This window comes from Sebastes umbrosus, chromosome 2 (assembly GCF_015220745.1).
Source record: "Sebastes umbrosus isolate fSebUmb1 chromosome 2, fSebUmb1.pri, whole genome shotgun sequence".
In the NCBI taxonomy this organism is placed as follows: Eukaryota; Metazoa; Chordata; class Actinopteri; order Perciformes; family Sebastidae; genus Sebastes; species Sebastes umbrosus.
In genome coordinates this window covers 6,639,329-6,666,094 of record NC_051270.1, presented here as the reverse complement: position 1 = coordinate 6,666,094, position 26,766 = coordinate 6,639,329, and the positions used below count along the sequence as shown (strand labels likewise).

General features: G+C 40.5%; 1 long non-coding RNA gene across 1 annotated transcript; it reads right to left on the bottom strand.

Annotated features, from left to right (window-relative positions):
* Positions 1-5,613: 5,613 nt before the first annotated feature.
* LOC119478231 lies at positions 5,614-21,146 on the bottom strand. The gene is made up of 3 exons (XR_005204407.1): positions 21,136-21,146; positions 15,267-15,269; positions 5,614-5,777 (listed from the first exon to the last, which is right to left on the bottom strand). It is a non-coding gene; the product is annotated as an uncharacterized LOC119478231 (long non-coding RNA).
* Between the last annotated feature and the right edge of the window lie 5,620 nt (positions 21,147-26,766).

Below are 26,766 nucleotides of genomic sequence, written 5' to 3'. Positions count from 1 at the left end.
CTTTTATTTCATAATCAACCATGTCTACACAAAGACATTCTCATACAACTAAACTGCATTCTCAATTACGTTTTGAGGGAAACGTATTTTTCTTCCCGGATTGCGGTCGCAGTGTTTTTTAAACAGTTTTAAACATTTGGCTATTTCCTTAGGTTTAGACAAGACTACTTGGTTAGGTTTAATAAAATAAAACTTCATAATCTGGCGTAAAATGACTATGTTTGTTATGATTATTAAGCTGCGGACATAAATTCAAGTAAGTGAAATCTGACTTTTACTTTCACGGGACACAAATAGCGGCCTCCTGGGTGAAAGTCCTTTCCACCACACGGAGCTCCTCCCTACGTGGACTTCGCGGACTTTCATTACAAACATATTTGTGATACGTCAAAAAAGAACGTAATTCATGACAAGATTTGTTTCTTCTGAAACGTAATTCACAATGCAGTTTCTTTGTATGTAATTTTTAGGATTAATGATGTCACTTTTCCTGATAGATGAAAAAAGCCATTATAAAATAAATATAAATAAATAAAACTCTGTTACTTTGAAAATAAGAGTGATGAAATAACATTTCGGAAGTTTAAATCATTTATCAAGTTATTTCCCAATCTACTGCTCCATTCTTACATTCTACTTTAACTATTTAGTTCTATGATTATTTATTGATTTATTTTAGTGTTATTTATTTATTTAATATTGAATACTTTGTGGGTCCATACAAAGCTAAGCTGAAAGGAGTTTTTACGCACAACAGTACTCAAGGATGTTTTGCCATTTTGTAGAAGAGCACTAAAATACTCCTCTGACGTGACAAGAGCACAACGAGCTTTTTAATATCTGCCTGTAAGTTATTTTGGTTATGCTATAAAAGCATCATGTGTTTCCATGGCTTTATCTATTCACTGTGAAATCTGACGCTTCGGGCTATATGGACAGACGTCAGACTCTTAAGTGGTACAACTGCGAACAGATTTGGAGGACATAGAATGAAGCACGCTGTTGGTTCACCTGCAGGAAAAAAATATCTCGGATCAGCAGTGGTTCTCAGCTATGTGGGTCAATCGGCTTAAAAAACAGTGGAAGCAAAGAATCTGTAAATCACTGCTTTCAACATCTCCAATGGCATGATCCCTTCTCCGCCAATATGATGTGGACCTGGGCACTTCTGTTTATGTTATTGAGCCTTCATCACCATCTTCATAATGGATTAGTGAGGGAGAGCGAGTCCAGAAGCATAAACCTTGAACTGGAGGACGCAGCTATTTGAGACATATGGTAAGCATGCATATACTTCAGAATGCGCCTTGGCTCTCCACCTCCACAAACCATTGTTTCTCTTGCTCTGTTTTGAGTAGCTCACCTTGAGCTGTTCATCTGTTTCTATGGTGATTCTGCTTTTGAGTTTTCTCACTTTTTAATCGCCATTATGTTTGAAACACTTTGGGCATTTTTTTTTTCTTTATCAAAACCATGCAGGTGTTGATTTTTCTTTGCATAAGTGTCACTTAACATATTATTTTCACCACATACTTTCAATTGAACATTATGAACCCGGCTGACAGTTGAATTAGTTTAGTGTCTTTTTACAATGATGAGATCACCTTTCACAAACCTATACCTGTACACATGTACCATGGAACAGACAAGTGGAATACATTACAGTATCATTCGTAATTATACAGCAAAAATCAATGCCTAAAATAGCACTTTTGACTTGAAAAAAAGAATATTCCATGTGGACTGCATTTATTCAGATTTTTTTTTCTGCCTCCGGCAGCCTACAAGCAATGTTCCAGAGATGAAGACATGTTAATAAGATGGAAATCACTGGGATGTCCTCTATGAGGAATACTGTCTTTAGTGTCATCATCATTCTCTGGGTGTCATGTTGGGCTTGCCAGGAGGTCAGTTTAGGTTATGGAGGAGGAATAAAGGCAACATTAATCTCATGCAATGACTCCAAATAATGAATCTGTGAACCTTATGACTGGGGAAATAATGGAAACTAAGACACTTGAAGTTAATTCAAGCTTCAGTTATTAAATTTATTGTGCAAGTTAAAATGATTTTTAAAAAGTGTCCATGTGTATTGCCAGTGAAATGCCAAACCTCTATTAGTGCATCAGCATGAAGGTAGTTCAGTCAAAGTCCGTGCAGTACTGAACACATGCCCCTGAGCAAGTTAGCAAAGCATCGTTTGCAGAGAGTGACTTTTTTCTAAAATGTTGTGAAGTTGCATCTATTTAGCATTGGATGAAAAATGTTCCTCAGAAATCCAGCAAAACTTCACTAACTACGTAAATACTACTAAGATGCAATAGAGTTTTGCAAGAGCCTAAAACGGAGGCCTGAACTTGGTCCGTATCAACTGTTACTGACAAACGTTTTTTTCACATACATGACTTAAAAGTACCCTGTGGAGTTTTCCACTACCAGTAGTAGCACTGTGGAGCAATGTTTTTAACCGTTGGACTCTGTTCTAGCATATTGTGCATGTAATTAACACGATACGCAGTCCTGCAGATGATTTCCCCTTATTTGACGATTAAGGATGCACAAAATGCAACAACTCACTGTTTGTGAGAATCAGTGAATGTAAACTTAACTTTATTTGTTTGGGTATCTTCAATGTTAGTTCACCAGGCTAATACGATGCTAGTGTCTCTTCCCCTCTGGGCATTATATCTACTTGTAACTACGATATTGAAAAAAAAACAACAACTTATATTGCGATATGAAAAAATACAGACATTTTCACCCTTTTTTTGTAGTTTAATGCCTCAATCTGGTGCAATTTGAGAGCAAAATTAATAGGCTAGATGAACAATTTTGTTCTCTAGTAAACAATCCAGTCATAAACACATTGGTTGCATAGATATGAATGACAGCAAAAATAGTCACAAAGCATGGGAAACAAGACGGAGTTCATCAAGATGGGTAAGGTAGGTTGCCAACATCACAGCAGATGCACTGAGCACAGGGCGCCCCCATTGACAGTTGGGCCGGGAGCCTCATCCCTCCCAGCGAACACGAGGGCGAGGGCGCAGCGAGCACAAGTCCACGGCCCTGGGAAACGGCGAGGTCTGAGCTTGGGGGGTCTGTGAAGCCCACTGTCGGACACGCGAGCCACCTTCATCGCAGGCCTTTCTCAGCCAAACTGGAGCCGATTGCGGCTCACTGCTATGGGGAAATTTGCTTGAGAGGATCCTGCCACACCGAGCGGCCGAGTTGAATCCCCCAAGCAAATGCAGACCGAAACAATATATCGTTCAGCCCTACATGCAACACATGACATGGGTGGATTTAGAAGAATGACACAATCAGAGAGCGAAAGAAAGAAAAGACTTTCAGTAATAATGACATTAATGATAAGAGTCTAGCGGCGACTCTCGTCGTCCAAGGCAAAACATCGACCATAAAGTTTTTTAAAAACACTGCTCCAAAAATCATTCCAATCTGCTAACTGCTAAGTTTCTGGCACTGTGGGACTCAGGAGGAGATAAAATGCACATGTCAAGTTGTGGTACTTAAAAAGAAGTACAACTTTGAAGTTTGAGTGTGAAGAGGGCCCCTCGTCCTCAGTATCCTCTAAAGTATATTGCCTGCTTCCCCCGACAACCCACAGGCCCCCGCTGCTTATGAAAGTCATTCAGAACAATTTAGTCGCATCGTCCCTCAGCCCCATTGTTCAGTACACTATGAATACGCTGCCACCCAAGATAATGCTAGCGCAGCAAGCCAATCTCCACAGAGAGACACCTCAAGCGTGAATCAATACCCCTGACTTCTATGAGACAAAAGCTAAGACCTTGCCAAGCCAAGAGCCACTTTGCCAGGGACATGTACTCATGACTTTCCCATGTGTGGCAAAAGCCCAACGACACTGGATCAACTGCTGCATCAAACAGTGACAAAGCCTGGCTTAGTTCAAATCCACTTTCATTTCAGTCCATTCAAGAAGCTGACATCCAGTAATATGCAAACACTGAATACTTTTTTTTTTTTGCACAAATTGCCCATCATTTGTAGTACAAACACAGCTTGTCGCCTCGCTATTTTCTGACTTTCTAGCTGAAAGTGAAGTGAACTACTGTGTCTGTGGCTTAATACAACACGGGGTTCTACAAAAATAACACTACACACAAATATACACCCACACAGGGACAGAGAAAGAGGCAGAGAAGAGAGGAACACAAGGAAAGTGAGTTATAAAACACTGAAATCTCACTCTTTCTCCCTATGGAGTTGTTGAAGAAACAAAAAAACACATGAATTACTCAAAACATTAAAAACAGATAGTTGATTTTAAAAAAGAGCTAGTAATAGATTTGTTTGTACATTGCTCTGAAGTACAAAGATTGGCAGTGGATTCAGTTTCTCAGACTGCTTGTCACAAGTACAGAAAAAAGTGTGCGGGAGTCAGGATCGTGTGGGTGGGTGCTTCGGTCGATGGGGGAGCCACAAATCTGGGGTGCTCTGATGAGTTTGTTTGGAGCCCAGCTGTGTGTTTGCCTGTGACGCCTAAAATCCATTAGAAATCTGCTGGGGGTCAGAGCTCCACTTCGCCTGCGATGGCTGTGTGCCTTGGAGAGGCCCGAGTGGCCCACCTCAACCTCATTTTCTCCACAGAGCGGGGGCTGCGAGGCAATCAGGCTCCACAGGACAGATGCCTGGAGAGCCCTGAAGCATCAAAACATGCTGTCCAACCTTCCCAAGAGAGCCTAACACAGTGCGGCCGGCTTGAAAAAGATCTTTAGGTGAAGACTGATTATGTAGTGGTGGGTCTGTGTGATGCATCAATGGCTTTGTGGAATATAATGTTTGAAGTCTTTTTATTTTATTTTATTTTTTTTCGACTGAATTTTGTTTTGAGGGTTTCTCTTTCATGTTGTGTTTTCAAATTGACGACAATCCAACAGCAGGTTGCAATTTTAGCTGTTCAAACATTCTGGAGGCAGAGCTGCTATAGCATATCCAGCCTCCAAGCATCTTAGTTATCTAGCTGGGAAGATTTTGAGGAAAAGGAGCTCTACTCAAAATGCTACAACCACAACTATTATTATTAGGGCTGTCAAAGTTAACGCGATAATAACGCGTTAACAGAAATTTGTTTAACGGCACTAAGTTATTTAAAGCTTTAACGCAACTTGCGATGTTTAGGTTGTAGCGCGCTCAGTTTAAAAGCTACTAAAGATACTGATATCATACGAAAAATATCAAAAACCCAAGGAATCCATTGGTACCAACCATGTCATACTAGCTTGTCGCGAAGGAGGATAAATAACGATACAAACTTACGTTAAATTTTGGCGAGGAAATACTGGCATGGCCATTTCCAAAGGGGTCTCTTGACCTCTGACCTCAAGATATGTGAATGAAAATAGGTTTCTATGGGTACCCACAAGTCTCCCCTTTACAGACATGCCCAATTTATGAGAATCACATGCAGTTTGGGGCAAGTCATAGTCAAGTCAGCACACTGACACACTGACAGCTGTTGTTGCCTGTTGGGCTTCAGTTTGTCATGTTATGATTTGAGCATATTTGTTATGCTAAATGTAGTACCTGTGAGGGTTTCTGGACGATATGTTTCATTGTTTTGTGTTGTTAATTGGTTACCAATAATAAATATATACACACATTTGCATAAAGCAGCATATTTGCCCACTCCCATGTTGATTAAAGTATTAAATACTTGAAAAATCCTCCTTTAGGGTACATTTTCAACATATAAAAAATTTGCAACTAATTTGCGATTCATCACGATTAAATTCCTCATTTTTCATGTGTTCTCCTACCAATGTCCAGCAACACGTGTCAATTTCTGCTCATTACAGGAATCATCTTGGTTAGGTTTAGCAAAAGATAGTGGTTTGGGTTAAAATAACTACGGAAAAGGCGTTACTTAAGTACGGAAGTTACGTGACAAATAAGTCAACATTGAGTTCTTGTTTCACACAGGACACGAACACCGGTCTACTGGGTGAGAGAACTGTGTTTTTGGACCCACCCATCTGCCCAGACCGTCTACCTTCATGGATTTTGTCGCTCTTTATATTTCCTGGTTCCCTACGTGGATTGCATACAAATTAATTTGGTGGAATATATATGAATTACAATGCATTACTTTCCCTAGGTATAGATATGAACAGTGTATACAAACAGCGTGGCTAGATATAATAGATATAGGCTTGTAGTTTTGTTAATCTTAATTTAAAAGGTCAGCTAGGCTAACAAGGCTTCATGTTAAAGGATGATTCCATTTTTTTTTACCTAATTTTGTCTATTGCAAACATCGTTCACAGTTTTACATTTCTTTGTCCAATATACTGTACCATAGTTGTGTGTACACACCCTTTTCCTGAGCCGGATTACTCAAGTCAATTATTTTTTTTTATTTTGTATAACCCAATATCACAAATTTGCCTCAGGGAGCTTTCCAATCTTTACAGGATACAGATTGTACCAACATTACCAACATTGTGGATGCGCTAACCTTTGGTTTTACCTTCATATAAAGTGGTTTATAATGTGCAATTTCATCAAGACCTATAGCAATGATGGCCAACACTTTATTTTACAGGTCTGTATTTTCCAAACACTTTCTAAAGTAAGAATCAAAATGTGTTGACATCTGATTGACAGCATCTACTTTCATCCCCAAGTTATTGGCAGGGCCCGTGGCTAATGCCAGGTTTCCTTGGGCAGTCCTTGAGCCATCACAGGGACAAGTGAGTGACATGTGCAGGAGCCAATCGTGGCCACCTGCCGTGAAGAAGAGACAGAAAGCATTTTTAGGAGAGGCAGATTTACTGGGAGCCCTTCCGTCTGTGTTGAGAGCTGGTAAAATGACCAGGTCTTGACAAGACTTCAATTCACGGGTCACAAAACATGTCAGAGTAATGGCAGAAAGGTTGAGAAGCACACTTAGCTTGACAGGTTCCTTTTAATGCTGGCTGCCTCCGAGCTGTGATCCACGTGATACGTTGCACATACAGATTAACTTTCAGCAGACATGGTTTGCATGTCATTTTCCTCTCTAATGTCAATCTGAGGCAGTGGAGGGATCAGTGGTGTTTTCACCCTGGTAACAGCAATCCATGAATCTTTATATATCGCTCTGAATTGAAAAACACTTCTACGTTTACAGAGCCACCAACACTGTCTTACAAGATGAGATTAAAAGGCTTAAAAAATTACTTTTGGATATTAAGGTTTCTCATCGTAGCCCCACTAATCAATGGTTATCCAGCTCGGCTAGATAGCAAATGATTTCTCTCTCATTTGTGGCCCTTTCAGAGGTGACTTCATCATTGGTGCCTGAAAGACACGGTGCCCCTGAGTAACAAATGATTACCTCTGAATGAATCCCTAAAGTCTCGCTGCTAATGCAGAACAATAGGTAGTGAGAATAGGGAGGCTGTGCTTTGCTTCAAGATCTATTTTTTTTTTTTTTTATACCCGGCATCATTTTTTGCTTCACTGATCTATCACTAAACAACAGCTGCTGAGCAGGAGCCAGAGAGACGCACTGCAGGGAGGACGAGGCAAAGTGGGAGAGGGAGAGACACGGATAAAGCAACAGAGAAGAGAAAAGGCATCCAAAATTGGAGACAGATGAGTTTTAAGGGGTGAGGTCACTGGCGATAGCCTGAAACTCTGAGGTATGGTGACCCACTGAGAAGGAGAGTGAGAAGAGGGATCCTGGCAGGTCTGCCTCTCTCATGACGGATAACAAGTCACCTGAAATGGCTTCCTGGGTGGCAGCCATTAGACAGACAATTTGCAATCATCCCTGGCCCAATTTCTCTCACCTTCCCTCCCTCTCTTTCTCTCTCACTTTTTCTCCTATTACCCGGCTTCTCGCTCCGGTGCCCCATAGACCTTGGCAGCTTGAGTGACAGGGACTTAACTAGTCTAGTCACACAAATGTGAGAGGGGAAATGAGGAAAAGAGAGGGGAGAATTTCATTCATCTCACAAATACCAAATAACCTCTGCTGCCTGGCCATTTACATATTCCCTCCACATTCTCTGTTGGCCAGGTGCACTATCCTGTTTCCAAGTCACCTCATCTGGAACTCGCCGACGCCGCATGACACCACAGAGGCATAAGGCAGGGGTGTAACTACAGTAGCAGATGCGAGGGCACAAAGGCCTGGACTTCTGTCTGCATCATCACAAATATGAGATGCAACAGCGGGCCGCTGTATCACATCCCTGGCACTGGTAAGTGCACTATGTGGTCAAAAGTATGTGGACAGCAGAATATTACACCATGTGTGATTGTTGAGCCTCGCATTCCAAAACCACGGGCATGAATCTGCTGCTACGACAGCCTCTACTCCACACTGGGTGTCAAAACGTGGTTTCAAATCTGAGGTATTTCTCTGTAACATTAAATATCCGTGACTTAATAAACAGTAATCAAAGGTAAAGTTCAGGAATAAAAAATATACATTATATAGGCTATTAGTGTGGTTATCATGATTGAAGGCCTTTACACACCGGGGGCGTTTTTTTAATTAATCAACACATTATCACTCCCAACTTGTCGAATACCGTTGCTTGGTAAGTGCCCACAGGGACGGCGTGTCAATATTTGCTTGTTATATGCATAGTGTCCTTTCAAAATAAACTTCTGTTTTCACAGGAAGTTAGGTTTAGGCAACACAGCCACTTAGGTAGGGCTCGGAAACGGTCGTGGTTGACGTTATCTTCACTGACTAGTGGCACATACTGTTGCTAAAGGGCGCGTCGTTTCCAATACCATTTACAAAACAGCGGTCTTTGACAAGTTGGGAGTGAGAATGGGTCGGATTAATTAGTATGTCAATATACTTTTTGCAACCTATTGTTTCGGTCATGAATACTGTAGATTGGTAAGAGGAGGTACGGACTCAGAAATCTTCACCTGGTGCTTTGTAATATTGCGGTCACCAGCCAAGTGCAGTTGTGCAAATGTGCACAAATTGTCATAAGGAAACATATAGATAAACACTAGGCCCCTGACTATAGGACTCTAGCACTTGCTGCCTTTTCAGGCCCATGCTGCTGCTCTCTCTCGAGAGCATACTTATCCTGGACACCTACAAGAGCATTTCTGCAGAACTAATGGAAACATCACTCTGTACTGGCTCACACATGGAACATTCTGGGTCCACCTTCACTACCTATACCCTTGGACTCACCCACTTCCTGTTTGACAGTCTGTTCAGACCAGGCAGCTCTGCTTGAAGGTGATAACAGATGGATGAACACAGAAAACACTTAACCAAGGACATTTCAATAAATTACCTTGAAGTGAAACTGCATCTCGGATGTATTTCTTACAGCTGGTCATGATTACTGTTAACTTGCATAGCACAGCAAGTTGTAAAGACTATTCGCTAATGCTAGCTTACTATGCTAACATGTTTGCTAAAGCTAAGCTAATGCTAGCACTGGCAATGATACTTGGACACTGGGGAAGTAGCTCATCAGCTGGCAAGATGGAATTAAAAATAGAATTGTATGTCCCTTGGCTCTGTAAAAGCTTTGTACAACCTACTTAATGGAAGGCATGGGGTAGCGCCATGACAAATACTTTAACACAGAATGTGAATATTACGGGCAAGTGTCGTGAGCTTTCACACCACGAATAAAGGCATCAACCAATCACGTTGTACGGAACGGGTTGAGTTGCGCTTATATTTATGAAACAACAACATGGGGGCTCTGTAGTCCAAACCAAGACGGCAAACTTTATTACTCCTTTCAACCTTGACAAAGGCAGCACAGACCAGATCCACTCCTTCTGTTCTTACCTTTCACAATAAAAGCCCTAGACATACAGTATAATATTTGAAGGCAATAATTTTGCATTTTCATGACGATTATCCATCACCAGTGTGTAAAGGCCTTAACACTCAAAAACCCTGCTACTCTGCTCAGCGGAGCTGGAATGGTGGTGCTTCCTCAGAAGAACATTTTGAACATACTACAGTTGAATACATCAATCTGGAGCACTTTGAGAGCAAAATGACGAGGCTAGATGAAGAACTTGGTGCTTTAGTAAACAATTTAATCATAAAGATTATATGGTTATCAATGCTGATGGCAAAAAGTCACACAACATATGCATGGTAAACGAGATGGGGGTGCCGCAGACCCCTCGCACTGAGTGAGGAAAGCCCGCCCCGCCCCGCCCCGGTTTACAGTCGCCCCGAGAATCCCGTCCCTTTCCACAGGGAGAGAGGGCGCATAGCGCAGCGAGGGGTTCTGTAAAACTCACGGTATTCTCTCATGATAAAACCATAATGGTTCTAACTTTGGCAGAAAATGGTTGTTCATGGACACCATTGCTCACAATAAGAAGCTGTGGAAATGAAAGTAGACTAAACCAAAAGAATGTGGACGATGGTGACCCCATGCGGCCATATAGAGGAGACCACGTTGTCATCATAGTGGCTTCAGGTTTGATTTTAAGGTTCTCCCTGGTAGTTTTTCATTGCACTGTAACACGAGATGTGCTTGTGAAAATTGGTTGTCAAGAACTATAGGAGGACTATGTTATGAAGTGTCAGTGTACGGGTGCAGCCCGAGTGATGAGGCACACAAAAGCCAATTGCCTTCTTTTAGCCCGACATTGTCTAGACAGCAAGCGAGAAATACATTCCATCCATGACTACCTACAGTCACCACTTTGATTATCTGCTTGTTACAAAGTCCACTTTGAGAATTAACCAAGGATGCATTTCGTGGACAACAAGCTTGTTTGCAAGAAACATGTTCGGGACTGAAAAAGCAGATCTAATCAGACACAGAGTGAACTTTTGTTAGAGCTCCATGAGGTGAGCAAAAGATCCTCTTACTCAACTGGTGAGCCAGATGTTGTCCTGTTGTTCAGTATGTGGCAGTGCTCTGCGGCGCCGACACCGTTTCATCTTGTCTGAGCGAAGCAGTGTGTGCCATGATTATGTCGGTGGTCTTGTGTTGTAGTAGCACCATGCTACAATAACAACGGGCATGTTAGCAATGTGCCCTGTGCTGATAAATCTCACTTAAAAAAGAGAAAAGTCACTGGCAGCTTGGCCCCACAGTGATGAAGATGTGTTCGACAATGACACCAAATGCATGATAGGAGCGAGGCCGGCAGTCTAAGATAAGGCCAAGGTCTGGTGCATTACATCACTCTCACCAGAAACTGGGACATTTTGTGTTTAATAAAGACAGACTGATTGCTCACGCGCTACACTCGAGAAAAAAAAAAGAAGATCCAGCTGTTCATGGGCTTGTCTCATTTTGAAATGTCAGATTGCCCTGAGATGAGCATCAGTGGAGGAGCAGCTATCGGGCCTGATGTAGTCTTACTCCAAAGGTTCAGCCGTCTGTTGCTGCCTGCTGTTGCACCCCCCTCACACCACACCTACATGTCCCAATACTCCTATCTTCACACAACAGACATGCACACATGCTTGCTCACAGTGATGCTAATTTCCAGAGAACAGCAAGCAAATGTTGGGCAATGAATTAACACATCATTAACACCTGACCCACCAGACAAACAGTGGATTTGAGGCCAATGGAACAAAAAAATACTTCTCCACACTATTTTTTTGTTCTTTTCTCTGACTTTTAGGAGGTCTGCCACATGTCTTCCTCCCCCATGTTGTGTACAGAAATGCACCGCACTGCAGACTGAGTCATACTCGACTTTCAAAACATTTCTGAGCGATTTATAAAGGAACACACTGCGCTGTGAGTGTTCATTTCCTTTAATAGCACTTGTGCTGTGCAAAATAGGGGAGTATGAACACTGTATGGAAAACAACTAATAGAACAAAATGGCAGTTAACAACAGTGTTGACAAAAGCACCCGAGAGAGAGAGACAAAGAGAGTGAGAGGCGAAGAGGGAGAATGTGAAAGGTAACAGTTTTCCATTAAGAGTAATTTAGGCTGCTATTGTCCACTTTTCTTCGCACAGGTTTAAATCAACTGGGATTATGACTGTGGGTTTTATACTCTAAACAAGAATACTGACTTGTGCAATATATGGATATGGATATATGGCTCAGATGTGTTTAGTGCATTTAGGTGTGGTGACATGCATATGAATACATTTGGTACCCAGTTCTTGAGGAGTAATAAGCTGAGCATCAATCTGTCTTTGCTCCAAATGGCAGTAAGAGCCAGGCATGCCTGTCTAAATATTTTGCATGTAAACTCAGAAATCCCATAAATCCAGTCACATCTCAGCTAATGAGGAGAGGGAGGCACTTGTATAACTAAGACAGAAATGCATTTTTCCCTCACAATGAAATTGGGCAAAGGCAAGTTCATCTGGTTTGCTTGTCTGTCCAGTGTTTAACACACACACACATACAGTATATCTGAACCTACTGGTTTTGCAGCCCGGTTGCACTAAATGGCATATGAATGACATGGTAATAGCAAGTCATTTTGCGTGCACTATAACAATGCTGTTCTTGCTTTTGGTGTGTCACTTGTACACCATCCAGTCTATATTTACTGCAATGCAAATGCATCCGTATAAATATGCTATGCTCAGAGCTAGTGATGTAAAATAAAGTTTGAGAGACTGCTTATGGTGGGCGGGAAGGGAGGTGGATGGGTCCAACAAACACAGGTCTTTAGAGACCGGTGTTTGTGTTGTTGCATTATTTTGTGTTTTAATGACGTTTGTGACTTGTTTTCCGTACTTCTGTTACCTTGTTTCCGTACGTATTTTATTTAGTTGACGTACTCATTTTAAGCCCAACCATGACGTTTTTTTTTTTTAAATCTAACTAAGTTGTTTTGTTGCGTAAACCGAACTTTGGCCGTTACCATAGTTGTGTTGCATGGCGTAAAAATGACACATGAAAGAGGCGTACAAATGACACGCAAAAAGGCTAAAATGCATACTCATGACATGCATAATGTCCTTGTAATGTTGTGCTATGCCTTCCCATGAGATGTGGCTGTTTTGACAGTTTTATGTAACCAGATGTAAGTTAAAGGTCTGGTTGTAATCAATATTTGTATCATAACAAAGTGGTTGCTTGTAGTGAGAAACCCATAGAGAAGTATTACCTGCATCTTCCCTCTATTGAGCTTTAACTATAACATATTGTATCTCATTGATTTGGTTTTTTGGCCTACAACTTTATGTTGGTAAAGCTCTGAAAATTCCACTGTATGCTACCTGTCCGGCAGACAGAAAAAAATAGCAACTAGCTGGTGAACTCAGCAGAGCATTTAGCATCTAAATATCCAGGTATTTCTCTCAAGAGTTGGTGTAGACCAAAACAGAGCTAAAAGGAGTGAAGATTGGACTTTTACATAATTTATCACGACAAACAAATGTTGCTCCATATCTGCTACTCATATCTACTCATATCTACCTTTTACAGTTTTAGAAATCCCCAAAATTTAGGTCATTTTAATGAAAGGGAACATGATGCCAGAATGTGTGACTGAATAAATGTGACTGTTAATAATGACACTGACAAGGAAACTGGATTGGTCACATCATGGCAGATCCACTTGTCTGTGTCAGCACTGACACCAAGCATATCGGATCAGCGCATCCTCAGATAGAAATCTGCATCATGTCAGTCTGTGCATGTCCAGCCTCATGCATGTTGCAAGAATGAGGGGATACAAATATGACACATTGCACTTCAAAACATTGTTTTGCCCCCCATTGAGTGGTCAAGCGCTCCACAGGGTACCTTTTTAATGATCATAAAGTCTCTCCACAATGTTTGGTTCAAAGTGGCGTTACAGTGTTTGTTAGTGATTGGCCCAAAGTGTACTGTAGCCTTCCATTTGTGGAGTATGACACGTTAATTGTTGCCTGCTATTTAAAAATGTCATGTTGATAGCTGAAATGAAATTTAAATTATAGGAAAGACTTAATTGAATGATGTTTGGCAACTTCATAAATACAACTTTTTTATTGTCTAATTTAAAGCTTTAGTTGTCCTGACAGAGTCGTTGACATTGACGAGGCTGGCCTCAATCCACATTGTTCTCGCAAACCAGCCGTAGCCAAAAGATGACACGTTGCACAGACATTGCACCCGTCTCAGTTCAATTTGCATTCAGTGTCTTATTTGCAGACCACCCGCTGTAGTGCAGTCAGGGGGGCTGCTTCCCAAGAATGTTTAGTGAGCATCTGGCACTCCCTGATGTCACTGTACTATTTAGCCGTCTTTCAAGGACTTAAACTTACACCCATAATGCTTTTAATACCACCTTAATTAAAGTCAACAGTGCACTCTGGTGCTCTACTACATTGTGGTATCAAGTACGTGTTATTTCCCCAATGGTGTGATTTACTGTATGATGCTGCCTATCCTTTGATAATGTGAGGCCTTTGTCTCATGCACTGTTTATGTGGTCTAATAGCAGTGTTTCACCAAAATACTTTCAAAAGACAAAAAAAAACGTTTGTTGTGGATTGTCTAAAGAAAGTTTATTTTATTGCTGCACTGTATTGTATCTTGATCTTTGATGCTATCAACATATTGAGGTGTTGCTTGTTTCTCACCAAAACACAATGTGTCTATCCTTGAGGTTTAATACCTGGGTTGAATGCTTTTCCCTCCTCATAACACATTTGCAGAAACAATTTTTGAAATATTTTAAATAGTTTATTGTTTACATGGAAGCAGCCTTCTTCACTGTCTATTGTTGGTGCACTGCTGTGTTACTTTGCACATAAAAGCTGTTGATCAGATCATAGCAGAAAACCAGCACGTGCATCCTTGTGCACATGCACGTGTAGACTTACAATACAAACAAAACAGGGGCCATACATACACATATTAATCCGTAGCGCTTCTTGCAGTCAAAAACTCCAGAGGGTAGCCTATCTTTAAGCCAACCAATTCCATTTAGACAGTGTTGGCAGCCTATATATATGACAGGGTACCTAATATGAAATGTCTTCATCAGTAGACATACAGTATATATGATAGCTTTTACATTGTCAGGCATGACTCAGCAGCATTATGTGGAGTTATTAACTAAATAGCTACATAAATGAGCTAACGTCTATCTAATTAATAACTCCAGTTAAGTGGAAAATGAAAATTCACCAGTCAAACATTTTATCTATCTAAAGTATTTATCAAAGGAACTCACTATTAGCAAGTTAAAAAGTAGAAAAGAAGCATAGCACAACAAAATGGAGCACAATGTTTCCCAAATGTAAACAGGAAGTCCTGCATACTTCTCACGTATATTCTTTTCTGGGTAGCTTTCTTGAGAATGACCAACTGTAGAATGTATTCATCTAAACCAGTGATTCTCAAAGTGGGGTCTGGGGACCCCCAGGAGTTCGTTGTACTCTGTCAGCGGGTCCGCAAAATAATTTGCTATAAATTATAAAATTGTGCTGTGTCATTAAAAAGTACATATCTACAGATGGGGAACATTTGCGCCAATGAAAAAAGCATATTGTTTCCATTACTACCACCCATGTTAGCTTTGGGCCAATAGAAACTCTGATATTATTGAGACACATCACGTCAATCTGTCATGAATCAGTCTCTTAACTCAGGGAGCAACAAACCGTTCCCGCTGCTGCTTAGCTTAGCTTATTGGCCAGTTAGCTAGCTGGCGGGCATGGAGAAATATTTGAGACAGTCCATATCGTCAAGTGATGCTAAGCCCAAACTACTGGGAAAATATGACGATCGAGCGACAGCAATGGTAGACCAAAATGTGACATGTGTCTTCAGGTGCTAGCAAACGAAGCCATGAAGTCGGCCAAGCTAAAGCAACATCTGATCTCAAAGCAGCTGGAATGTCAGGGAAAAACAAAGTGGTGTTAACATGATTTAAATTGAAATGTTTCTGTTTATCACCATCAAACAGATCTGAAGTATTTAGGTTGAACAGTTTTAGGATACAAATAGTTCCAATGGCATCTAAGAGTACAAATGGTAGTAAGCATTATGCTTAATCAGTGTTATGATTATGATGGGGTCCATGGAAATGTTTTTCCCCATAAAGGTGTCCCTGGCCCCAAAACGTTTGAGATTCCTCGGTCTAAATGTCACACTGTTGTCGCAAATGTCTTTTATCCTCTTTGGAGTGTATAGACCATCCTCTGCAAGATATGTATTCTTTGTAAAATGAAATACTACGCTTAGGGAATGCAGCTCAGGGAAGGAAGGAATTATTATGGGTGATTTTAATATCATCTGGGAAGATAGGTTCGGTAAAAAGGCAGTGAAACAAATCAAAAAATAAATTTGATCTCACACAGCTATTAAAAAGCTTTTTTACTGTCTTTATGGCGTCTTGTTGTCTTCTGTCTGTAAATTTTAACCAACACCTCACTGGTTCCAAAACACCTCGCCAGAGGACTGCAGCAGAAAATCATCCAGCTGGCTAACACTGGCACGTTCACAGAAATGTCAATTAATGTGCGTTGTCCTTATAAATAAATAAATAAATGGAATGCAATTCATATTGAAGCCTCCCACAGCCACACTAAAAGTTCATCCACTCGTGGCGCTGTGAAGCACTTCCGATAAGCATCACCACTCCAAAATGGCAGATATAAATGTATGTGAAAATGTGAATGTGTGATTACCAGGTGATATGTGCTTATGATCATCTGTTTGATGGCTTACGGCCCCTCTCAACACATTATTAATCATATCTAACGACTTCAGATACTGCACTAAACAGTTTGCCCTACAGGATTTCCCCGCTGCTGCAGCCAGCGCTCAATATGCTGCCCAAGGCCTGACTGTGTAACACATGACAAGATGTGAGTAAGTGTATGTGTGTGTGTGTGTGTGTGTGTGTGTGTGCGCTTGCATAGGAGAGAAAAAAAGATGGTGAGGAAGAGTGAGGGGAGGAAGGGGAGAGAGAGGGAGCTGCCTGATCTCAAGCGGCAAATTAGGGCCTCTCTGAAATCGATAACAGGGGAGCCATGCACAGATTTCATTAGTTGGCAAACGTGTGCGGCTAAAGGGATGCAAACGGATATTGATGTTTGAGATTGATTGATCTCTTCTTTTCTCAAAAATGTACACACCGGGTTGCAATGCAGAGTTTGTTTTGGGTCTGTTTGCTCTCTGAGTGCACATTCAATCTTAAATACCAGGTTGTCCGTGACCTTTTTTCCTCGAAAAACAAACTCACTTTTTATTCAACAGATAGCCATCTGTTGAAAGTTGATACTACAGATATATAAAATGGACTTGCTAAGTCAAATGACAGTCATACCCGGCGTGCCCCGTCCCGCCCCTATTCTCCACCACCAGCCGCAAAATATTTCTTCCACGAGATTTAAAAATCAATAAGCAAAAGTGACATTCAGGCCTTTTGCATCTTAAGCAAGTCCACCTTGTCACAGAGGTGGCATTACGAAATGCATCTAATGCACCCTCTCAAGTAAATGTAACAGATACTCTAGGCCTGCATGGCTCAATTTGTTATTACATTTAGCCTAATTAGGTCCCACATGGGTGTGGTTTGCACAAAAAAATGGATAAGGCTAGAAAGGTTAGGTAATCACAGGAAAGCCAATGTGGGCTAACATCAAGTGATGGACTGCTTCCTTTATATTAACTGAATTTCTCAGATGAATTAAAGTCCTCTCATTTGGTGCTAGAGCAGGTTAAAACAATGCAAAATAATGCATGAATGAGTCAACACATGACTGGAGGCTCACAGCAATGGCCAATGTGATACTTATAGTAAAAAAGGATTCATACCGGCCACTTTATAAGGTACAACTGTTCAACTTGATAATGCAAAGATCTAATCAGCTAATCACGTGGCAGCAATGCATTTAGACATGTAGACATGGTCGAGACAATCTGCTGAAGTTCAAACCAAGCATCAGAAAAGGGGAAGAAATGTGATTTAAGTGACTTTGAACGTGGCATGTTGTTGTCGGTGCCGGGTGGGCTGGTTTGAGTATTTCAGAAACTGCTGATCTACTGGGATTTTTACGCACAACCATCTCTAGGGTTTACAGAGATTGGTTCGAAAAAGAGAAAATATCCAATGAGTGGCAGTTCTCTGGGTGAAAATGCCATGCGGATGGGAGAGGTCAGAGGAGCAGAATTACCAGACTGGTTTGAGCTAATAGAAAAGGCAAAAGTAACTGAAATCACCACTCGTTACAACCGAAGTACTGTAGAGCATCTCTGAACACGCAACACCTTGAGTCAGATGGGATACAGCAGCAGAAGAACACACCGGGTGCTACTCCTGTCAGAAAACAACAGGAAACTGAGGCTACGAGTAGCACGGGCTCTCCAAAATTAGACAATCGAAGATTGGAAAAACATTGCCTGGTGTAATGAGTCTAGATTTCTGCTGTGACATTCAGATGGGAGGGTCAGGATTTGCAGAAAACAACATGAAAGCATGGATCCATCCTTCCTGGTATCAACGGTTCAGGCTGCTGGTGGTGGTGTAATGGTGTGGGGGATATTTTCCCGGCACACTTTGGGCCCCTTAGTACCAATTGAGCATCATGTAAACGCCAGCACAGTGTGCCCATCTCCTAACAGCTACTTCAAGCAGGATAACGCGCCATGGCACAGAGCTCAAATCTTCTCAAACTGGTTTCTTGAATGTGGCAATGACTTCACTGTACTCAAATGGCATCCACAGTCACCAGATCTCAATCCAATGGAGCATTTTTGGGATGTGGTGGAACGGGAGATTTGCATCATTGATGAGCAGCCGACAAATTTGCAGCAACTGCGTGATGCTATCATTTCAATATGGACCAAAATGTTTCCAGCTCCTTGTTGAATCTATGCTACGAAGAATTAAGGCAGTTCTGAAGGCAAAAGTGTGTCCAACCTGGTACTAGCAAGGTGTACCTAATCGTGGCGAACCAAAGCTTTTTTTATGTACCAGAATTATATATAGTTTCATTTGTAGTACCTTTCCAGAGTTATTATTATTCAATAAAAAGCCCACTGTCCTTGTCTCAGTTGAATTTACATCACTTTAAATTGTAGATGCACAGTCGGACAGATCTATGGGACTTGGCCAGGTGCCGCAGCAATGTGATATTATACCATCTTAATTTTTCATCACTCCTTTGATTTCCTGCAGTCATCTGATAAAAGTGATGTTGTGATAGTCTTAAATGATTAATTGAGCTTGAATATGTGCCCTAAAATTTCCATTCATTATGCTGCGTCACATTTTATCTGCCGCACATTTAATCATTTGCCATATGCATATTAATGATTACAGTGGTACCTGTGTAATGGGAGTGAGTCACTCGATGTAAGTGTCTGCGTCTGTACAGTCACACTGCCCACAGCGCTGTCTGTGTGACACATATTCCCTCAGTGGAGGATTCTCAGCTCCACTCTGTGAGTTTTAAAGTTACAGTGAGATGACTAATAGCTGCATCACCTTGTTAGCTGGAGTTGTCACAATGCACACTTAACTGACAATAGATGCTAACATCTTATTTTCCTATCCTTTAAACCCACATTAATCTCACTTGTAAGACAAAATGTATCTTCAGTAGTTATTTCATAGTTTACCAGAACACCATTAACATGAAATTCCAACCAATGTCGCCTTGATAAAAGCAGCATCCTATAATGTTAAATCAATAACTTGGAAACAATACCAAGAGATTGAGCAAGGTTGTGTGTGGTGTATGTGGTTGAATTTTAGCTTTTTTTTTTTATTTCTAAGCTTAAGATTACAGCAAAATATTGAGTCAACTGTCTGTGTTGATTCTGGTGCCACCTGCTCAATTTTAAACAGCCTCTCTACTTACATAATGTCCTGCCGCATCCTGGTCCAAACTGGAAATTAGATGAATTAACAGAGGCATGGCGCCATCGTGAAATATTGTGAAATGAGAACACTCTCTACAAAAGCAAACAAATATTACCTTGCATAAAAAGTGATGGAAATCTGTTTCCTTGTTGGAAAAGGGTTGTATGGAGGCAGATATTTAAGACGGGTACATTTCTCGTTTTACTTTTTTTTGTTTAAGAAAAAAACTTACAGTGGAGTATTTTCAGTGTGGTATTAGTACTTTTACTTCAGTAAAGGATCTGAATACTTCTTCCAACACTGGTAGCCTATCATTATAACATATTAAGGCTGGCTAACACCATTGTCTCTGACCCCAACCATGTTTTGAACAGTGAATATGAATTGTTACCATCAAATCGGAGATACAGGGTTCCACGATTTAATAAGGTTAGACTGAAGCACTCTTTTGTACACCAGTCAATCCTAAAACTAAATATGGAGCTTAATCCCAGATCAAATGTATGTTGAAGGGCCCTGAATATTGTCTTCTGTGATTATAATGTTAAATGTATGGGTCCTTGTTTCTTGTCTTGATTTTTTTTGTCCTTTCTGTGATGTTGCAAATGGAGCTGCTGTGATGCAAAACAAATTTCAGACCTGTCTGACAATAAAATTATTATTGTATTGTATCATTAAAAGTAAAAGTCCTGCATTGAAATGTTACTTAAATATTAAATTAAATTAAATTAAAAGTTCTTGCCCCCTGTGACTGTGATGCTATTATGTATTACATTATTAGATTATTATTATTATTAGGGCTGCATCGATTGTGTAATTCTGGCCCGATAGCTGATACCAATGTTTTTGTTTATTTATTTTTTTTGCTGATATTTATTCCTGTTGTGTGCCAGGAAAACAAAGACACCTTCATTATAAAAAATACTGAGCTGCTTTAAAGTGATTCAGCATTTCATTACAGTGTCTTTAAATGAGCACAAATTCAATCATACAAATATATGAAACAAACTTGAACCCTGCTCTTTCAAATGTGCACTTGCTTCATGTTTCATAACAAACTGAACTCCCTGTATTCTCGCTAGGCTAGTTTTCTACAGTTAATTATCACTTATGTAAACAGTTTACATCATTATCATCATCTTACACAAAAAGTATTGTTAAGGGTATAATTGTGTGTATGGAGGGGTGAAAATATAAATGGTATTCTACCTTAGCCTTTAATGACAGAGTAACAGCTTTTATTTTCATTTTGTGTCCCCGAGTCATTCACATAAACAATTTCCAGAAATCACAATAATAATCATAATCACACATATTTTGGATTTTATGTCTTCACTGTGTTTATGGCTTAGTACTCACAGTAATATTTGGCACATGAGACCAGACATTTTCATAACACAACTAACAATTTATAACAAACTATAATGGGAAACTATCTTAGATACCCAATAAAGCCTAAAATTATCCTTAAAAAAAAGGCAGTCATTTTTTTTTTTAAGCTGGAGTGTCTTCTGCATGTCTGACTGTGTTCAGTGTCTCGAAACCGAGACTTTTCTTATTTCTAGAGGAGTGCAGAGGAAAATAATTGATGGTGACATGAAAAACGGGAGGTGGGAATAGAGAGCGGTGGGGTCGGTGGTGGGGGTGTGGGATGGAGGGGATGAATACCTAAGTATTTAGCCTGAGTCGGAGCCGTAACCACCACCCCCACCCAGAAGGAGAAGAATTTTCTCTGTGGGACATCAATCCCATTTCTTCATGCCTCCTGCTGCGCACAGGTCAATTATATCTTTATTACAGTAAAATGCAGATCATTTTCCTGCAGAATGTAGGCGCAGAAAGAGTGATGATCGGGGAGGGTTGCAGAATCTCTCATTTCTCGGATATGTGCTTCTTATACAGTAGGCATGTTGCGAACGGGGAGTTCACGGTCATAAACAAAGGCAGGATTTCACTAATCTAATCGTGACCTACTCTGAAACCAAGCCATAACCTTAAACCACATTAGTGTGGATTCGGCTTGACACTTTGAAGCATCAGCACCTTTGCCTGGGTGGGGAAAAGGTGTTGTTTTTGGCACCCGACACCATAGGATTTATGCCAGAGCTCAAAAGCTAAAGCTTTCTGGGTGGTGCTTTTTATTCATTTCACACAATATTTAAAGATCAAGGGTTTTCGAGAACAATATGGAAATGGCTGTTTGCAAAAAGCTTCGACTAGGTTTTTATAAACAAAAAAAAATCTCTATTAATGTGACCCCTAATACAGCCAAATATGTGAAATATGGTGTATTCAGCAGTTTTTAATGCTATATATTCTTCAAGCTGTCAATGTGTCCAACATTCCCAGTCCTGGAAAAGTTGAAGAATTCAAAAATGACGCTTTGGGAAAAACAAACATTGAAAAGGTCATAACGATGTGCTCGTAATGTTTTTTTCAGCTGTGGAAAGTGTTTAATGTCAAGCTTGTCTGTTGGTAGATTTAATTAGTCTTGAAGGAATAACAACCCATAAACATGTTTCTGTTTACAAAATGAGGCAACAAAGCCTCAAACATTCAAATCAGTTTGATGAAAACAAATATTGGTAATGGAAATGACTCGACATGTCAGGCAGTGCTTATGAAAAAGTCAATTACTTTCAATAGCCACTCTCTTTTTTTCACAGTGGCCTTATTGGATCAGCGAGTCATTCAACTATACAGGCCTCTTGATTTTTACTGGCCCCATTATCCATCCATCCATTTCCTACAGTACACCTGCCTGTCCTGTTCAGGGTTGAGAAGGGTGAAGCCTCTCCCAGCATGCATTGGGCATGAGGCAGGGTAAAACCTGGACAGGTCGCGTATAGACAGGAATACACTCACATTCAGGCAATTTAGAGTTTCCAGATCATCTACCGTGCTCAGAAAGATTGTAGTTGGCCCTGCTCAGCACCAATGTTGGGCAAGTTACTTGAAAAATCTAATCAATTACTCATTATGTTTTACTGAATGAGAAAGTAATTACTTTACTTTACTTTACTAATGACTCATCAGCAAATGTAATTAGCTATCATTATATTACTTTCAGTACTCAGCACAGGTGCCTTTAAACAACTCAAAATCATCCACGCCCAAACGTCACATCTTCTGTATTTAAAAAGTGTAGAAATGTCTATCTTAATATCAGCCCTTGTGACTGCACACAGCACTCCAGAGGTACCATTCTCACAGTAAAGATGCAGGTTATCACATCCTCCAACTATGAACAAAACCAGGGAATTTCTGAATGTAAGCTTACCAAGCCCAGTCTCACCAAATGGCGTATGAATGACATGGTAATTTGTAAGGCAATAACAATGCCTTTGTTATTTTTGACATGTTGTGTATGCCATGAAGTCTGTACTGACTGCAATGTAAATGCATCTGTGTGAATATCCTACGCTCAGAGCTAGTGACGTAAAATAATAAGTGTGAGAGGCTGCTTATGGCAGGCTAGAGGGGAGGAGGATGGGTCCAACAAACACATGACTTTCAACCAGGAGACCGATCTTTATGATCAGTGTTTGAGCCCAAAAGGGAGTTGAGTTTTTTTTTTTTTTTTTTTAAATTACATTAGTGACATTCGTGATGTGTTTTCCCGACTTATTGCCCAATCATGATGTTTTTCCTAAACCTAACTAAGTGGTTTTGTTGCCTAAACTGCGACGGTTTCACAATAATGACGTGCCGTTAAATGACACGCAAAAAGCTATTTCACAACGTTAAGCATGTGAAAGGCTAAAATATGTTATCATGGCACAAAAATGACATGCTATTGATTGCCTTCCCATGAGATCAGGTTGGCTTACCAGACCAAGTAAATGCAATAAGCCAAGCTTACATGTAGCATACCAGACCAGTATATCTACTGCTAGATTTACTATTTGATTTAATGGAACGTATTATGATTAATTTTGAGTTTCAAATCGTAATCCCTTAAACTACCCGTGTAAGTGTCCTTCTTGGGGATGACTAGTTGCCAGGTGTACATATTCAAAAGTCATGCATCAGGTGTCAGAAGAGGGAGGGAAACATTGTTCTTGTGATTGATCATTCATTTGTTTATTTAGTTCTTTATTATCTGCTCTAGGATAATTGGACAGTGAGCTCTGAAGTTTATTGTCCTGGTGTGATCTTAAACTGCAGTATAGTGTAATTGTGTTCTTAAATTTATAATATTTGCTCTCTTCGTGTATGTGTATTGTAATGAATACTGATCTAAATACACAGTTTGGATTTAGCAAATATTTAAAAGTAGATAATACAGTTTAATTTACTGTGTATAACACACTGGATAATACACACCAGACATGTGTATTAATCCTATTGTATCTAGCATATTGCAATTACCAAGTTTGCATTGCTAATGCTATATAACAAAATTAATGCTGTTAACTAATGCTGTTAATCTAAATGAAATACATTCTGTCTGCCTCTTCAGAAAAGGCCATATTTGAGAGGTTTCTAAGTGTAAGAAATAAGACTCATCATAGCAAAATTGTGTAGAAATATAATTAAACACCCTAAAACGTACTTTATTTTTTTAATAACTCTTATTGGTTTCTATCTTCGGAGTACCTTAAAAGAAAAGGTTGTAAAATCAAACCATAAGCTGTGTTGCTGCATGTATATACAGTGTACGTACATGTGTGTGTCTGATTTTTTTCAGTGCTGTACAACCTTCAGAAAGGGTGGCTCCCAGAATGCATGTTGTTGTCTGGTGTCCTTACCATGCCACAATGACAAGGATGCGTGTGTGTGTGTGTGTGTGTGTGTGTGTTTTTGTGTGTGAATATGTGCAAGCTTTCAAAAGTGTGACTCCTACAATACACCACAAATGTGTTGTCTTTATCCACGAGCCCATTACATTAATCTGAGCCGGTGACCCACAATTCCGTGGTTCCTGGGTGCTGCTGCTGCCTCCTTGTCCTTGTTATGCCAGATGCCTCACGCGCTACAGATGTTTACCGAGCACGTGCGTCAGCCTCCCCACGGCGATTGAGCCGGTACGAGGATAGATGGAAGATGGGGAGAGAAAGCCTGCCTCCCCCTCCTGCGCAAGGTTAATCTCGTCCTCAGCCGCAACTAGCATGTCACCCTAATGAAGCCCCAGCAGACGAACACTTAATAAGAGTTAAGAGTAAATTAACCTTGAAGACTTTGCACGCATCTCTCCTTTTTTTTTTCATACACTTTATGCATCCATTTCCCACGATCAAGGACGAGCGTTCATTTAGCTGGAGGAGGTCAGAACAAAAACATTCCCTTGACGGTTGCAAATTTCTCTCTGACATCTATGTTCCAGACAGAGAAGCGAGGAGAGGATGAGCCTCTGTTTCCCTCTTTAATGTTGTCTGAGGCAGATAAAAAGCTACAAGCTGCTCCCCCACCCACTCACTGTTTTTTCCCTTTGCTGCTGATCAATGCTCTTAATGACGGTAATCAATCAAGAAAATGAAAGATTTACTCTCCAATATTAATTTTGCTCAGCATCGATTGAGGAGCGAAGAGTATTACTGCCATTAATGCCTTTTGAGGTGCTGTATTGAGTTGCTCGCCTCTAAAAACAAGTCATTCATCTTTCATTTCAACAGTTTTATTACACCTTTAAACGTAATTACAAACAGATAACAGTCACCTGCGGTGATATTTAGTAAACTATTTGATTATCTTCTTTTTTGTTGTTGTTTTAAGATAATTGTGTTAAAATCAGATCTCAATTCCCAAGAGTAAATGTTCTGCTACACTGAATTTGTTCATCTGGATAAAACCCCTTTTTACTGTATTGTGTAGAGACAGACTCCACTGCTGTCATGTTGCAACCTTTTATCTCCAACATGTCAGGTTTTCACAAACTAAGGAAAAAAAAGGGTCTTGTTTTTAGCTTTGGGGGCATACATTTTATTGGAGTTTTATATGCTTCAATTAACCCATTCTGTCTTTCACCCGACAATAATCATTTTCTGTCTTCACCGAGCTTTAATGCACATGTAGAAACACAATGATCTCAGTCTGCCGTGCTGACTCGAGGTATAGTGATGACAGCCGGCGCTAATGATACGCCACTCAGTGAACCACCAGGGGCAGACAACATGCCAAACCGACGAAAGGATTTATGCCACGAGCCGATTCCGCCCGCGATATGGTGTCATGTTATCGTATCAGCTGATCAAAGGCTGATAGGGAACTTGAAAGCCCTGTACTGCTTTTATTGGCACTCGCACAAATCTTTTTTAACCTGTCTCGCAGTTTGAGCGCTGTGACGCCACAACTTTCAATCAGTGTTGCGGCCGTGTTTAAGGCCACATGGGACGGAAACCTTTCACCAAACAGGAGTAAAGCTTTGTTTTATTACCCTATATTTGATTAGGTGTTTATTTTAGTCAACTTTTATTTTGAAAGTGAACTTTTTTTCTGTTGTGGACATCGATAATGTGCAGATAACGATCCCAGCTATGGTTACCTTCTTGTTATCTTTACACGGATAGAGTGCCTTTTTGCTCTGTTATTCACTAGTATAACACAGCATAATGCTTTTAAGCCAGGTTGCCGGAGCGTCTTCTTTATCCCCGTCTTTCCTTTCTTTTGTCAGTAGTATACATACTCCTCAGCCAGAGTGAGAAAAGTGGAGCAGGTTTTGTTGATGACTTAAGGGATGGAAAGCACACCGGGGCTTCTAATGCACCTAGTATTTAAATAATCCCCGGGTCTCCTCCATCCTTTTGATGCCTTTGTTCACTTTGAAAAGTTATCACCATACAGCCTGTACTGTTGGCTTGGGGATGAAGAGAGGGAGAGAGAGAGAGAGAGAGAGAAGGAGAGAGGGAGATGTCGAATCGCGGCACCATACCTTTTCTTCTGCATCCAGTTCCCAGAGCGTGAAAGAACATCTGAATACACATTCGAAATCTTATCTCACTCCAGCTGTACCGCTGAATTCTTCCTTTTTCCAGGCACTCTAGAAAGCAA